At 43.6% G+C, this 14,118-nt stretch overlaps 1 long non-coding RNA gene across 2 annotated transcripts in view; it reads left to right on the top strand.

Moving 5' to 3' along the window:
• The window catches only part of LOC134344197 (uncharacterized), a 72,587-nt gene extending 58,707 nt beyond the window's left edge, over nucleotides 1–13,880 (top strand). For both annotated transcript variants that reach the window (XR_010017391.1, XR_010017395.1), the window contains one exon: nucleotides 6,665–13,880. This is a non-coding gene — a long non-coding RNA (uncharacterized LOC134344197). The remainder of the gene's footprint in view (nucleotides 1–6,664) is intronic.
• The last annotated feature ends 238 nt before the right edge of the window (nucleotides 13,881–14,118 follow it).

The following is a 14,118-nucleotide window of genomic DNA, read 5'->3' as shown; positions in this document are numbered from 1 at the left end:
CTTGAAGGGTGATAACTCTTCCCGAACCTGGTGGTGTGGTCCTAAGACCCTTGTAGTTTCTCCCTGATGACAGCAGCGAGAAGAGAGCCTAGCCTGGGTGGTGGGGGTCCCTGCTGATGGAGGCTGTGACATCGGTCCATGTAGGTGTGCTGAATTGTGGGAAGGGCTTTACCTCTGATGGACTCAGCCATGTCCATGACATTTTGTGGGATTTTCAATTCAAGGGCATTGGTGTTTCTACACCAGACTGTGATGCACAGTCTATATACTCTTCACCACACACCTGTAGAAGTTTGTCAGAGTTTTAGATATCATGCCTAATCTTTGCAAACTTTTAAGGAAGTAGAGGCACTGTCATGCTTTCTTTGTAATGGAGGAGGAGAAGATGGCGGCGTGACGCAGCGTGCAGTGGCCACTCCGGTGTCAAGTAGGGGACCGTGCACAATCCTGATTTGATGGAGACAGACGTGAGAGCACGGCGGAACATCTGGAGAAACTTCTGAAATGCCTGCTTCGCTGCCGCTGCTACTGTGCGATCGAGAATCTCCGGAGGAGAAGGCCCCGAGTCCTCGGCTCTGCTCGTTGCTCAGCGGCCGGGGTGGGGTCTAAGCGCTCGGCAGAGGATGGTGCTCGGGAGGTTGTATAGGAGGGGTTGGTTGGAGGCTCAAAGTTTTCGGACAGACTCAGAGTCGGCTGTGGTCAGGTGCTTCCAATGCATCGGCAGTTGTCGGCCCCTGGAGGTTTACGGCAGAGAGAGTTTCTCCCTTTTGCTGCCTGCTATCGGGACTATCGGGAGTCAATCGGAGCTTTGAGATTTTTTTTTACTGTGCCCATGGTCTGCTCTTTATCAAATTATGGTATTGCTTTGCACTGCTGTAACTATATGTTATAATTATATGCTTTTGTCAGTGTTAGTCTTTGGATTGTCCTTTTTTTTTGGTGGTATCACTCTGGAGGAATATTGTATCATTTCTTAATGCATGCATTTCTAAATGACAATAAATGAGGACGGACTGTCCTCATAATCTGATGGAATCTAATTGCATTTATGTGCTGGACCCAGGACAGATCCTCTGAAATGATAACACTGAGGAATTTAAAGTTGCTGACCCTTTCCACCTCTGATTCCCCCAATGAGGACAGGCTCCTGGATTTCCTCTTTGCTCCCCTTGAATTTAATAATCAGCTTCTTGGTCTTGCTGACATTGAGTGAGAGGTTGTTGGCATGACACCATTCAGCCAAATTTTCAATTTCCTTCCTGTATGTGTAAAGCAATTAAAACAGGGAGCTAAGTGCACTGCCTTGTGGTGCACCTGCGCTGTTGGGGACTGTGGAGAAGGTGTAGTTGCCAATCTGAACCGCCTGGGGTCTGCAAGTGAGGAAATCGAGGAGCCAATTACATAAGTTATTGAGGCCAGTGTCTTGAAGCATATTAATTAGCGTTGAGGGGATGATAGTATTGAATGTTTGACTTCAGGAAAGGGACATCCAGGGAAAACATATCAGTCCTTACTGAGGCGTCAGCAGTGGAAAGAGTTTCAAGTTCCTTAGTGTCAACATCCCTGAAGATCTATCCTAGGCTCAATAGAAAGATGGAATTTCAAAGAAGACATGACAGCGACTATATTTCTTTTGGAGCTTGAGCAGACTTGGTAAGTCACCAAAGACTTTCACAAATTTCTATAGACGTACTGGGAAGAGCATTCTAACTGGTGCATCACTGTCTGGTGTGAAGGGAGCACAGCACAGAATTGGAAAAAAGCTGATAGAAGTTATAAACTCAGCCATCTCTATCATGGGTACTAGCCTCCTTAGCATTGTGGGATAGCTTCAAATAGGCAGCATCCATCATTAAGGGCTCCCATAACCCAGGGCATGTTCTCTTCTTATTACTACCATCTGAGAGGAGGTACAAGAGCCTGAAGTCACGCACCCAATGGTTTAGGAACAGCTTTTACCCCTACATCATCAAATTTCAGAAGAGACAATGAACCAACTCATGAACACAACCTCACTATTTTTGCTTTCTTTTTACACTACTTATTTATTTTAAAATGCTGTATATTTTTCTTATTGTAATTGATAGTACTTTTTATATATTGCACAGCACTGTTGCTGCAAAAACAAACTCTTGACAGCTCACGACCAGTTAAAAGACATTTGCAATGGTGATGCTTTGGCATCTTTGAATAACATTTTAACTTCGGTCTTGTTGATGGAGGAAATGGAGAAGAAAGTGATTATTTAAGAGAAATATCACCAATTTTGTTTGGCGTCCACTGATGGGGTATTGGAGATATACATAACTACCAAATTGTGCACCAAAATGGGTAAAATCCACTTTTAAACAATGTTACCTGTCTGAATGTTCAGGGTCTCAGTACTGCACTGAATAGTCTACCAAGGTTCAAGATTCAACAGCGGGAGGAGAAGATAGCAGCGCGCCATGCGCGCGCAGCTCTCTGTTGAGAATGATATCGTATGCATTAAATAGGGGCTATGGACAATTCTGATTTGATTGGGACAGACGTGAAAGCACAGAGGAACATCTGGAGAAATTTCTGAAACGCCCGCTCACTGCTGTTGTTGCTGCGCGATCGGGAATCTCTGCAGGGTAGGCCCCAAAATCCCCGGCTTTGCCCGCTGCTGGCAACCAAGATTGAGGTTGAATCGTTCGGATAGAGATGGTGCTCGGTACCCGGTGTCGGATGGCTGATCGGAGGCTCGAAGTTTTCGGACGACTCAGAGTCGGACTGTGGTCGGGCATGGCAGGGAGAGTTTTCTTCCTTCTCCCATCTGCGTGAGGTGTGGGACATTCGAGAGACTTTGAACTTTTTTACTGTGCCATGGTCTGTTCTTCATCAAGTTATGGTATTGTTGCACTGTTGTAACTATATGTTATAATTATGTGGTTTTGTTAGTTTTTCAGTCTTGGTCTGTCCTGTGTTTTGTGATATCACACCGGAGGAATAATGTATCATTTCTTAATGCCTGCATTACTAAATGACAATAAAAAGAGGGCTGCGTGTCCTCATAATCTAATCTAAAATGCCATTTCTAGTGCACAAGTGTGAAGGAGAATGAAATAATTGTTAGCCAAGGTCTGATGCAGCACAAAAAACACAATAATAATAAACACACAATAAATATAGATACATAAGATAGCTTATATAAATAGATAGAGTGTATGTCCATGAAGTGATGACACAAGGGTGTCTGTACATAAGGTGACCCTGACACGAAATGATAAAGTAGTGGTGGTTGGGGGTGTGGAGCTGTGGGTTAGTGGGTGGAGGTGTTGATCAGCCTTACTGCTTGGGGAAAGTAACTGTGTTTGTGTCAGGTGGTCCCGTGGATGCCACATAGCCTCCTCCCAAAATGGGAATGAGACAAACAGTAAAGTACTCAAGTACATGATAGTACTCAAGAATTTGCACTGAGTCTTGACCCTCCAAATCTCAGGTTTGTTGGAACAACAGATAACATGCATTTACTCCTGGAGGATTTTTCAGTTAGAAGAAAGAAGAGTTTGAACGTATACAGTGCATGCTCCCCCAAATCTCTTCACAACCTGGTGGGAGCTTTTTCTGAGCAACAGCATTTGATTCCTGTGGCTTATTTGTGAAACTCAGTGAAAATGTGCCAACAATATGAAGGAAATACAGTAGTTTTGATATCATTCAAATGCAAAGTCTCCATTTTAATTTTACCCACAAAAGCTGTGCGGCAAAATCTGGGAAGGAGGATAGTCTATGACTGCCATGGATTTCAATGCCCAGTAGGAGCACTAGACTCCATGTTGTGCCAGGAACCGGCTCTTCCTGTTAGTGCAGCTCTCCAGTGTTCACTCTCTGGAAGACAAACTGCATTGCTTTCTGCTGACAGGCTGATTTTGTCTGCTGAACCACTGCGAGATGAGGAACTGTTGCGTGCTTGTTCTTGCAGAAACGTGGCTCTTGGACAACATGCCATGCACTATCAATTTACATGCCATGCTATTCAAAGATTTGGGCTAATATTATTTTTGTGACTATATGAGCTGTGTGCTTTGTGTGACTGTATGTACTGTATTTTGCTCCTTGGCTCTGGAGGAACGCTATGTTGTTTAGCTGTATAAAGGTTGAATGACAATTAAACTTGAATTTGAACTTGAAATTTCCATGAGATTGGGATTCCAGGTACAATAACATGTAGCACTATTTATTATAATTAAATGGAAGTTAAATGATAACATTCATTATAGATCATCTTTCGCAATGTTGGTATATGTTATGATACTGTGTGATGAATGTGATCATTCAAGTCAAGTATGATCTAATCCTAAGGGTCTACTGGTGGGTCCGCAGGTAGCTTTAGATCCCGATCTGGGCTCCACATACCTGGGATGTTAGGGTGACCACCCCTTAATCGTGAATGCCCGTGCGTGACTTTGCTTAACATGGGGAAGCTGATGCACGGGTAGTCATCACACAGTCCTTGACATATTGGGGTCATGGGACAAATATTTATCCTATGACTCAGCCTTTCTTCAAAATAGTGTCACACGAGAGATGAAATCTGTTCCTGATTTAATGCATTGTCAAAGAAGATTATACTTTTAAAAGGGCAGCTCCTCACACCCCTACTCCCTCACCTCAGTGCTCCAGCAGAGTGTCAGGGGAGTGATTTTTTTTTTTGCTAAGTTGCAGAACACACAACTTCTAATCCAAACGCAAGAATGTTTTTAATTAAACTTTACACATATTACAATGAAATAGTGACTGCAGTGTAAAAAACTAACAGGCAAGCCAGTAATTGTTAAATGTGGTGTATCTACGTTTATCAAAAAGTTCAATGTTCCAAAGTTCAAAGTAAATTTATTATCAAAGTACATACATTATATGTCACCATACAGAACCCTGAAATTCTATTTCTTATGTGCATTCACAGTAAGTATGAAGAAACACAACAGAATCAATGAAAAACTGCATACAAACTAAAACAACAGGAATTCTGCAGATGCTGGAAATTCAAGCAACACACATCAAAGCTGCTGACAAACAACTAATGTGCAGAAGATAACAAATTGTGCAAATACAGAAAGAAAAAAATCAAAATAATCATACATAAATATTGAGAACACGAGTTGTAGGGGCCCTTGAAAATGAATCCATGGGTTGTGGAATCATTTCAGTGTTGGAGTGAGTTAAGTTATCCAGTCTGATTCAGGAGCCTGATGGTTGAGGAGTAATAAATGTTCCTGAACCTGGCAGTGTGGGTCTTGAGGCTCCCGTACCACCTTCCTGATGACAGCAGTCAAAATAGTACTCGGCCTGGATGATGGCAATCCTTGATAGTGGATGTTGCTTTCCTGTGACAATACTCCTCGTAGATGTGCTTTTCCCTGTGATGGACTGGGCTGTGTCCATTACTTTTTATAGGCTCAAAGGCATTAGTGTTTCCATGCCATGCTGTGATGCAACCAATCAAGATACTGTCCACTGTGCAGCTGCAGAAGTTTGTCCATGTATTAGATGACATGCCGAATCTTTGAAAACTTCTCAGGAAGTCGCGAATAAAGTTGTTTTCATTAAATGGTAGGTTCATGGGGGAAAAGCTGGGAGCAGGCATCTTAAGGGACAAGTTGATGTACAGACCTTGGGGAAGATCTGTAAATCATTGAATATGATGCAACATTCCTGCACCTTGCACTTGGGATAGAAGGTTTGTATGTAGTTGGTATTTACATTTTTGGCCGTGGAACAGTTATCTTAGGGACTTTAATTAAGTAATAATGGATGGTTCCTAGTTCAGTACTGGGGAATTGAGAACATGCAGGTCAACTGAAGGACAAGATTTCATTCTCCCAATATATCATTAGCAGGCACCCACCATTGCTCTCAAACCATTTCAATTGTTATTGTACATTATGACAATATTCTACTGGGGTGTTCAACTTTACATGTAATTATCTATTGTCTTGGAAAGATGTGAAACTAGCTGGTGAAATCTTAATGTTACACCATTTCCTATGCTAAAGTCAAATCAAACTTTTGTTCCATAATTACTTTAAGCATTGGATTACTTTAGGTCATCCCCAAAGCTTCACTATTACTTTACAAGATGCTTTATGATGATGTGTTTTATATTTCAATTAACTCACTTATATGAGTACAACTTTCTTGCTGTTCATATAAATTTACATGATGATTCCTTATTCAAATTACTCAGGAAAAAACAACAATCAATCATTACTCCCATTGGTTCACTAATAAAAATAACTGTTAGGTGCTAAAAGCCATTTGAAAATTTGAAAGCTTCACTCAGAAAAAAATGTGCATAAAGCTATTGTGATACCATTACCAATACATTGGACTCTAATTCACATTATGATGTGCTTTTAGTTTTCCTGACTGCTCCTTTTTTGATGCTAGTTTTCAGACGATTTTGAATCGGGGCAGCTTGCAGATAAGGAATGCTGAGATGAACTGGGACATGCTCTTTGATTTTGTGTTTTATAGGTAAAGGGTTTCTTCTTTTATGTTACTGCGTAGGCTAATCAAAATGTCTCCTCTGTGATGTTAACTGCTGAGACAGTGGTTCTTTTTCTAGCAGCTTGTTTGGGTTATGTTACTGATAAGAGAAGGAACGAACCAATGGGTGTCCATGTTATTCTTTTTGTAGGTGATATTCTGTTTCTTATGGCTGGGAACCGTGTGGTTTCGCAGGCTTTTCAGGAGGAGACCCAGAGAAGAAGGACGTGCTGGAAGCGCTCTGGTCGACCACCGTGGTTGGTCCCGAGCGGTGGGTCGAGGGGGTTGGAAGGGATCGCAGGGTGAAGAAAAGACCCGTTATTTGATCTCCAACCTGTGTACACGAAGAAATTGAACTATGATAAGTCTGGCACCTTTCTCTTTCTCTTTTTATTGTATCTCTATTAATCTCATAGTCCCAGTAAGATTTACAAATTATAATCTGTAAAGTGTACCTTGAGTGCTGTCTGATATTTGATGTGTGAGTTTGTACCAGGTGGCATTACACAGCAACGACGTAACTGTGTGACACGGCCGGGCGGGTGGATGGGGTTTTCCCCTAGATAAACACGAACTGATAGAGTTGAGCGTTACATATATTCTGCGTTTTTTGCTCTTTTTTTGTTGCTTTTTGCTTGATTTGCTTTTTTTGCATATTGGGGGGGGGACTGATGGTTTGATGCTTTCTTTCTTAGAGTGGGTTCGGTGGTTTTCCTTGTTTTGTGGCTCTCTGTGAGGAAGATGAATCTTAGAGTTGTATACTGCCTACATACCTGATAATACATGTACTTTGAAGTGGGTTAAACTTGTTACACTCATCACTATGAAAGCCCAGCAGAGATTGTTCTTCCTATGCCAGTTTAGGAAACTGAACATCTCAGGAATTATTGAATTACTCAGCTATTATTCAGAGTGTTATCACCGCCTCTATCACCATTTGGTCTTGCGCTGCCTTCTCCTTCTCCAAGTCCAGTTTGCAATGAGTGGTCCACTCAACGAAAAAGATCAATGACCTTCGAATGTCCAGTATACTGCTGATGTCTTCCTCAGTGAAGACTGATACAAAATACTCGTTCAGTTCCTCTGCCATCTTCTTATCTCCCATTACAATTTCTCCAGCATCATTTTCTATCGGTCCTATATCTACTCTAACCTGTCTTTTACCTAATTCCGAATGCTATGCGCGTTTAAATACAGTATCTTCAGTCCCGCATTCTTCATCCTTTTGAATTTTTCCTCTTTGTTACAATTTAACTCTCTGTAACGAGTACAGGCCTCGTTACTAGACCTGTAACGAGGACTAGTCCTCAACCTGCAGTATTGCCTATTTGCAGCCACCCAGGGGAGAGGTGTAATAGTCAGTGCACTCCAGTGGAAGCAGCATGGTGTAGCGTACCTGCTGGAGTTGGTGTTGCCTCCAGTGTTTGCTCGGCAGAAGGCAAGATGTATTGTGTTCAACTAAAGACTGCTGCAACATTCATAGACTCAGGGACTTGGACTGTATTTTTTTGTGTGACTGTATTTTACTACTGTCTTATATGTGCCCTGTGCTGTATATGACTGTCAGAACTGTGTTTTGATCCTTAGCTTCAGAAAAACACTGTTTCATTTGGCTGTATTCATGGATATTCATGTATCGCTGATTAACAGTTAAACTTGAGCTTGAACTTGGATGGGAGGAGCATGGAGGGCTATACTCTTAGTGCAAGTTGGTGAGACTAGGAAGCATAATAGTTTATTATATACTATCATATAATAAATAGTATATTTATTATAGGAAGGAGGGAGGAGAAGATGGCGGCACGACGCAGCGCGTGCCACCTCTCCGGTGAATAATATCATATTTGTAAGTAGGATGCTGTGCACAATTCTGATTTGATGGAGACAGACGTGAGAAGCACAGAGGAACATCTGGAGTAACTTCTGAAATGCCCGGTTTGCTGCTGCTGCTGCTACTGTGCGATCGAAAATCTCCGGAGGGGAAGGCCCCAAATCCTCAGCTTTGCCTGTTACTGGCGGCCGGGGCTGGGGTCGAAGTACTTGGCAGAGATGGTGCTCGGTGCTCAGTGTCGGAGGGCTGGTCGGAGGCTCGAAGTTTTCAGACGGACTCGGAGTCGGACTGTGGTCGGGTGCTTCCAGGACGCTGTATCAGCAAGTTTGCGGCGCTGGAAGCTCATGGCAGGGAGAGTTTTCTTCCTTCTACCGTCTGCGTGAGATAATGGGACTTTCGAGAGACTTTGAGACTTTTTTTTAACCGTGCCCATGGCCTGTTCTTCATCAAATTACGGTATTGCTTGCACTGTTGTAACTATATGTTATAATTATGTGGTTTTTGTCAGTTTTTCAATCTCGGTCTGTCTTGTGTTTCTGTGATATCACATTGGAGGAACATTGTATTATTTCTTAATGCAAAGGCATTACTAAATGACAATAAAAGAGGACTGCGTGTCCTCATAATCTAATCTATATGGGCCAAATGGTCGGTTTCTGTCCTGTAGTGCTGTATGACTCTAGTTCCTATGCTTCAGGTCAAACCACTAGCCTCTAAACAGGAAGCAATCATTAGAAGAGGAGCAGTTAAGTAGAAAAATCATAAAGAAGCATAAAATCCATGGGATTATAATGGTAGAAAATTTCATTTTCTCCAGAATTAAATGGGATTGCCTTAAAATAACATGCCTAGACTGTTAGAGTGAGTAAATCCATCCAGGAGGAGCATAGTCCCACAATGGAAGAGGAAGCAGTCCTGGACCGGCTCCTTATTTTTGGAGTGGGGCATGTTCAAAACTCAAAGAAAATTTTATTATCAGAGTACATAATCTCACCATATATAATCCTGTGATTCATCTTCCTGTGGGCATACCAAACAAATCTGTAGAATAGTAACTGTAACAGGATCAATGAAAAATCAACCAGAGTGCAGAAGACAACAAACTGTGCAAATGCAAATATAAATAAATTCTAATAAATAATGAGAACATGAGATACCAGGATAAAGAATCCTTAAAGTGAGATAGTTGATTATGGGTTAGTGCGCATGCTCCGGTCGTGCATGCAGCCTGGTACAACCGTTCCAATCTATTCTTACTTTCTTCTTATTACTTTTCAATTTACGTTATTTTTTGTTTTTTTTTTCTCACGGTAACGCATCGAAGCTGCACCCTCTCTAACATGCTGGTAGAGAGAGTTTTATTTGGGTTTTCCTTAGCGCTGAAAATGGTTACATCCCGACACGCGGGACAGAAACAAGGTCGCATTGTGTATTCCACGAACCAGCAAATACCGACCGGTTTAGCGAGCAGAGCGGTGGACACCTCTGCTGAAATCCAGAGGAAAACACACAGAGGGAGATCACAAAGCCGAGGAAAAAGGAACGGGTCGAAACAACAGAGACTTTTGGAGAAGAGGAGTTCAGTGGGTAATACCGTTCCGGCTGACCGGAGGTGCACTGAGAGCAGTAAGCGTAAAGGAGTTGGGTGCTTACTGATCTGGTTAACAACAGATGGTGCAATCCGGGCATATTACGATCGAGGAACGTGTTTGCAGACTGGATATTGAACTTTTTGCTGTTGGACTTTGGCCACATTCCACCGTGATACAACACTTGGCGGTACAGGAGGTCGTTCCTGCCTGTGGCCACCAAACGTGCAGCTCCTCCCGTGGAGGGTCAGACACCCTGAACCAATAGACTGGTCCTGGACTTATTTTCCATCTGGCATAGTTTGCATTTTGTTGTTTGATTGTTGGGGCTTTTTGTATTGCTATATTTACGCTCTATTCTTGGTTGGTGCGGCTGTAACAAAACCAAATTTCCCTCAGGATTAATGAAGTATATCTATCTATCTATCTATCTATCTATCATCTCAATAGATGGTCAAGTGAGTGTAGTTGTTCTCTTTCTGTCATGGTCCAGTCCGTGACGTCTGCATTCCGGTTCACAGTCTGGTCCATCGATCCTTATTCCGGGTTTTCCTGTTTTCCCTGGTTCCATTGGGTACCTTAATTGAGGCACCTGATTCTCATTTTGGGCTGGCACATAAATACCTCTTCAAACGAAGGATTTCCTGCTGGACTGTTCCCTTCCCCTCCCCATCTGAATCCCTGGCAGTTACTTTGGCAATTTATCTCAACAGTTACTTTGTCCGTAACCTTTGTCTGTAACCTCGCCTGTGTCCTCGTCTGAATTGCCATCAAGTTCAACTGCCAGAGTGAGACCGGAGCCTTGCCACGCCAAGATAAGGAACTATCTATCGTTGAGTTTGGAACTGTCACTTTATGTCCCTGTGTTTAGTGTCCATGTCAAAGAAGAGTCCCGGCCCTATGTCCTGTTCCCAAGGAGGCGTCCTGACTCTGTGTAGAGCCCCAGCCCTAAGTCTGTTTCCCAAGGAGGGGTCCTGGCTCTGTGTTCTGTGTTCCTGTGCTCAAGTCCAAGGCTCTGTGTTCCTGTGTTCCAAGACCAAGTCCACGCACCATGTTCCAGCCCTGTCCAAGTCTGAGCTTTGCGTCCTCATCTGGTGCTGGATCATCCCCATCCGAATCCTCGGCAGTTTATCTCGGCAATTTCCCTTGGCAAGAATCCTCGGCAGTCATCCCGGCCCTGCATCCAAGAAAGGGTCCTGGCCCTGCACTCCAAGGAGGAGTCCTGGCTCCGTACCCAACTGCCTAACCAAGCCGAGTCCAAGAGCCGAGCCAATCCCAGCCCAGGAGTTCCTCGTGCAGTCCGGGGGATTCTTTGTCCTGTGCTGGAGTACCTCGTCCTGTCCTTGCCAAGATCCTAGTCCCAAGTCCTAGCCTAGACCCGGGTTCCGGTTCCGCGTCAAGACCCGGGTTCCGATTCCTTGTCCAGACTCTGGTTCCGGAGTTCCGAGTTCCTAGTCCAGGCTCCTTGTTCCTAGTTCCACGTCCAGGTCCTGTGCTTCTAGCCCAAGTCCCAGCCCAGGGCCTGAATCCTAGTCTCGTCCAGGGCCTGTGTCAATTCCAGCGTAGTTTCTTCCTGACTCTCCTTGCTTTCTTGACAAACCTAGTCCTGTTCCTAGAACTGCAGCATCTGTGTCTTGCATTCGGGTCTGCTACCAGTGCGCCCCTTATAACACTTTCATTCAAGAGCCTGATGGTTGTGGGGTATTAACTGTTCATGAACTGGGTGGTATGAGTTCTGAGGCTCTTGTACCTTCTACCTGATGGCAGCAGCGAGAAAACAGTATGACCTGAATGATGGGGGATCTCTGATGATGGATGCTGCTTTCCTACGACAGCATATGATGTAGATGTGCTCAGTGGCTGGAAGGGCCAAATGAGCTAAATCCAGTACCTTATGTAGGATTTTCCATCCAAAGGCATTGGTGTTTCTGTACCAGGCCATAATTCAGCCAGTCAATCCACGCTCCTCCACACATCCATAGAAGTTTCTCAAAATTCCAGATGTCATGCCGAATCTCCACAGTATCCGAAGAAAGTGGTGGGAGTGTCAGTGGGAGAATATTATACAGAGAGCAGAAAGTTTCAGAATAGCTAAGAAAAACAAAAACAAGATGATTTTAATATCATAAGACAGATTCTGGCAAAAGTGGAGTGGATGCAGTCATCTGCGGGCAAGTTTAGAGATAACCATGGAAGTCAGTCAAGGAATGATATAGTCATTGTTTCGTGCCAGTGGGCTCCCATAAGGATAAAGGTCAAGGTCACAGAGTTACAGAAACGTACAGCGCAGAAACAGGCTTGTTGGCCCATTTAGCCCGTGCTGAACCGTTTAAATTGCCTACTTCCATAGACCCGCACCCAGACCATAGCCCTTCATACTCCATCCATCCATGTACCTATCAATATTTCTCTTAAATGTTGAAATTGAGCTTGCATGCACCACTTGCACTGGCTGCTTGTTCCACACTCCCACCAACTTCTGACTGCGGAACGTCAACAAGAGACGTCAGGAAACATTGGGAGTTAGATAACATAAAGATAGCTCATGACAAGTTTGGAGTATTGAATGCAGGAAAGCTCCACGAGATTATAGGAAGTGTAGTGGGGTACTCAAGCTGAATATCTAAAGGTAGATAAATCTACTGGACCAGATGGAATGCACCTTCGTGTTCTGAAGGAAGTAGCTGTGGAGATTGCAGAGGCATTAGTGATGATCTTTCAAAAGTCGATAGATTCTGGCATGGTTCCGGAGGACTGGAAGATTACAAATGTCACTCCGCTATTTAAGAAGGGGGCAAGGAAGCAAAAACGAAATTATAGACCTGTTAGCTTGACATCGGTGGTTGGGAAGTTGTTGGAGTCGATTGTCAAGGATGAGGTTACAGAGTACCTGGAGGCATATGTAAGTGGGTTTCTTTTTCTCGTCACTGTGTAGTCTAATTAAAATGGCTTCTTTGTTATGTTATAATTGAAAGAGCTTCTTTGTTATGTTAACTGCTGAGAAAGTTCTCCCGCTAACAGTTTGTTTGCATCATGTTACTGATAAGAAAGGTGTTACGAACCAATTGGGATAGTTGTTATGCTTTTAGTGTGTCTGAAGATATTGTATGCGCGGGGTTTTGGCACAGAAGGCGGGAGAGAGAGAAACAGAGGATGGACCAGGTGCTGCGAGTCCACTAACGGGGTCAGACCCTGAGCGGGGCGTTCGACGAAGAGAGGAGACAGAGCTGGACTCGTGTGGAGCGTCTGGTCGACCACCGTCGTTGGTCCCAGTTGGCCGGTCGAGGACGTCTGAGGGGTTGCAGGGTGAAGAAGAAGGGTCCTGAGCTCCAACTGTTTGTGCACGAAGAGATAGAACTTTGATAAGTGTGGTGCCTTTTATTTTCCTTTTACATTTTATTCTCTATTAATTATATAGTTCCAGTAATATCTATAAACTGTAAATCATTTAATCATATCTGGTGTATTGTCTGTTATTTGGTCGGGGTGGGGTACATCACACAGTATCCACACAAAGTGATTACCCAGTTTGCCGGGGCTGAGGGCTGTTTCCCTAGATGACAGCGAGCCGAGCGACCCTGAGGCTTGGCCGGGGGGCTACATATATGACAAGATAGGCAGAACTCAGCATGGATTCCTTAAAGGAAAATCCTGCCTGACAAACCTATTACAATTTTTTGAGGAAATTACAAGTAGGCTAGACAAGGGAGATGTAGTGGGTGTTGTATATTTGGATTTTCAGAAGGCTTTTGATAAGGTGCCACATATGAGGCTACTTAACAAGATAAAAGCCCATGGAATTACGGGAAAGTTGCATTTGTGGATAGAGCATTGCTGATTGGCAGGATACAGAGAGTGGGAGTAAAGGGATCCTATTCTGGTTGGCTGCCGGTCACCAGTGGTTTTCCACAGGGGTCCGTGTTGGGGCCGCTTCTTTTTATATTGTACATCAACGATTTGGATTATGGAATAGGTGGCTTTGTGGCTAAGTTTGCTGATGATACAAAGATAGGTGGAGGGGCCGGTAGTGCTGAGGAAACGGAGAGTCTGCAGAAAGACTTGGATAGATTGGAAGAATGGGCAAAGAAGTGGCAAATGAAATACAATGTTGGAAAGTTTATGGTTATGCACTTTGGCAGAAGAAATAAACGGGCAGACTATTATTTAAATGGGGAGAGAATTCAA

The sequence above is a fragment of the Mobula hypostoma genome, chromosome 1, assembly GCF_963921235.1.
Source record: "Mobula hypostoma chromosome 1, sMobHyp1.1, whole genome shotgun sequence".
In the NCBI taxonomy this organism is placed as follows: domain Eukaryota; kingdom Metazoa; phylum Chordata; class Chondrichthyes; order Myliobatiformes; family Myliobatidae; genus Mobula; species Mobula hypostoma.
This window is presented reverse-complemented; position numbering and strand designations above follow the sequence as displayed.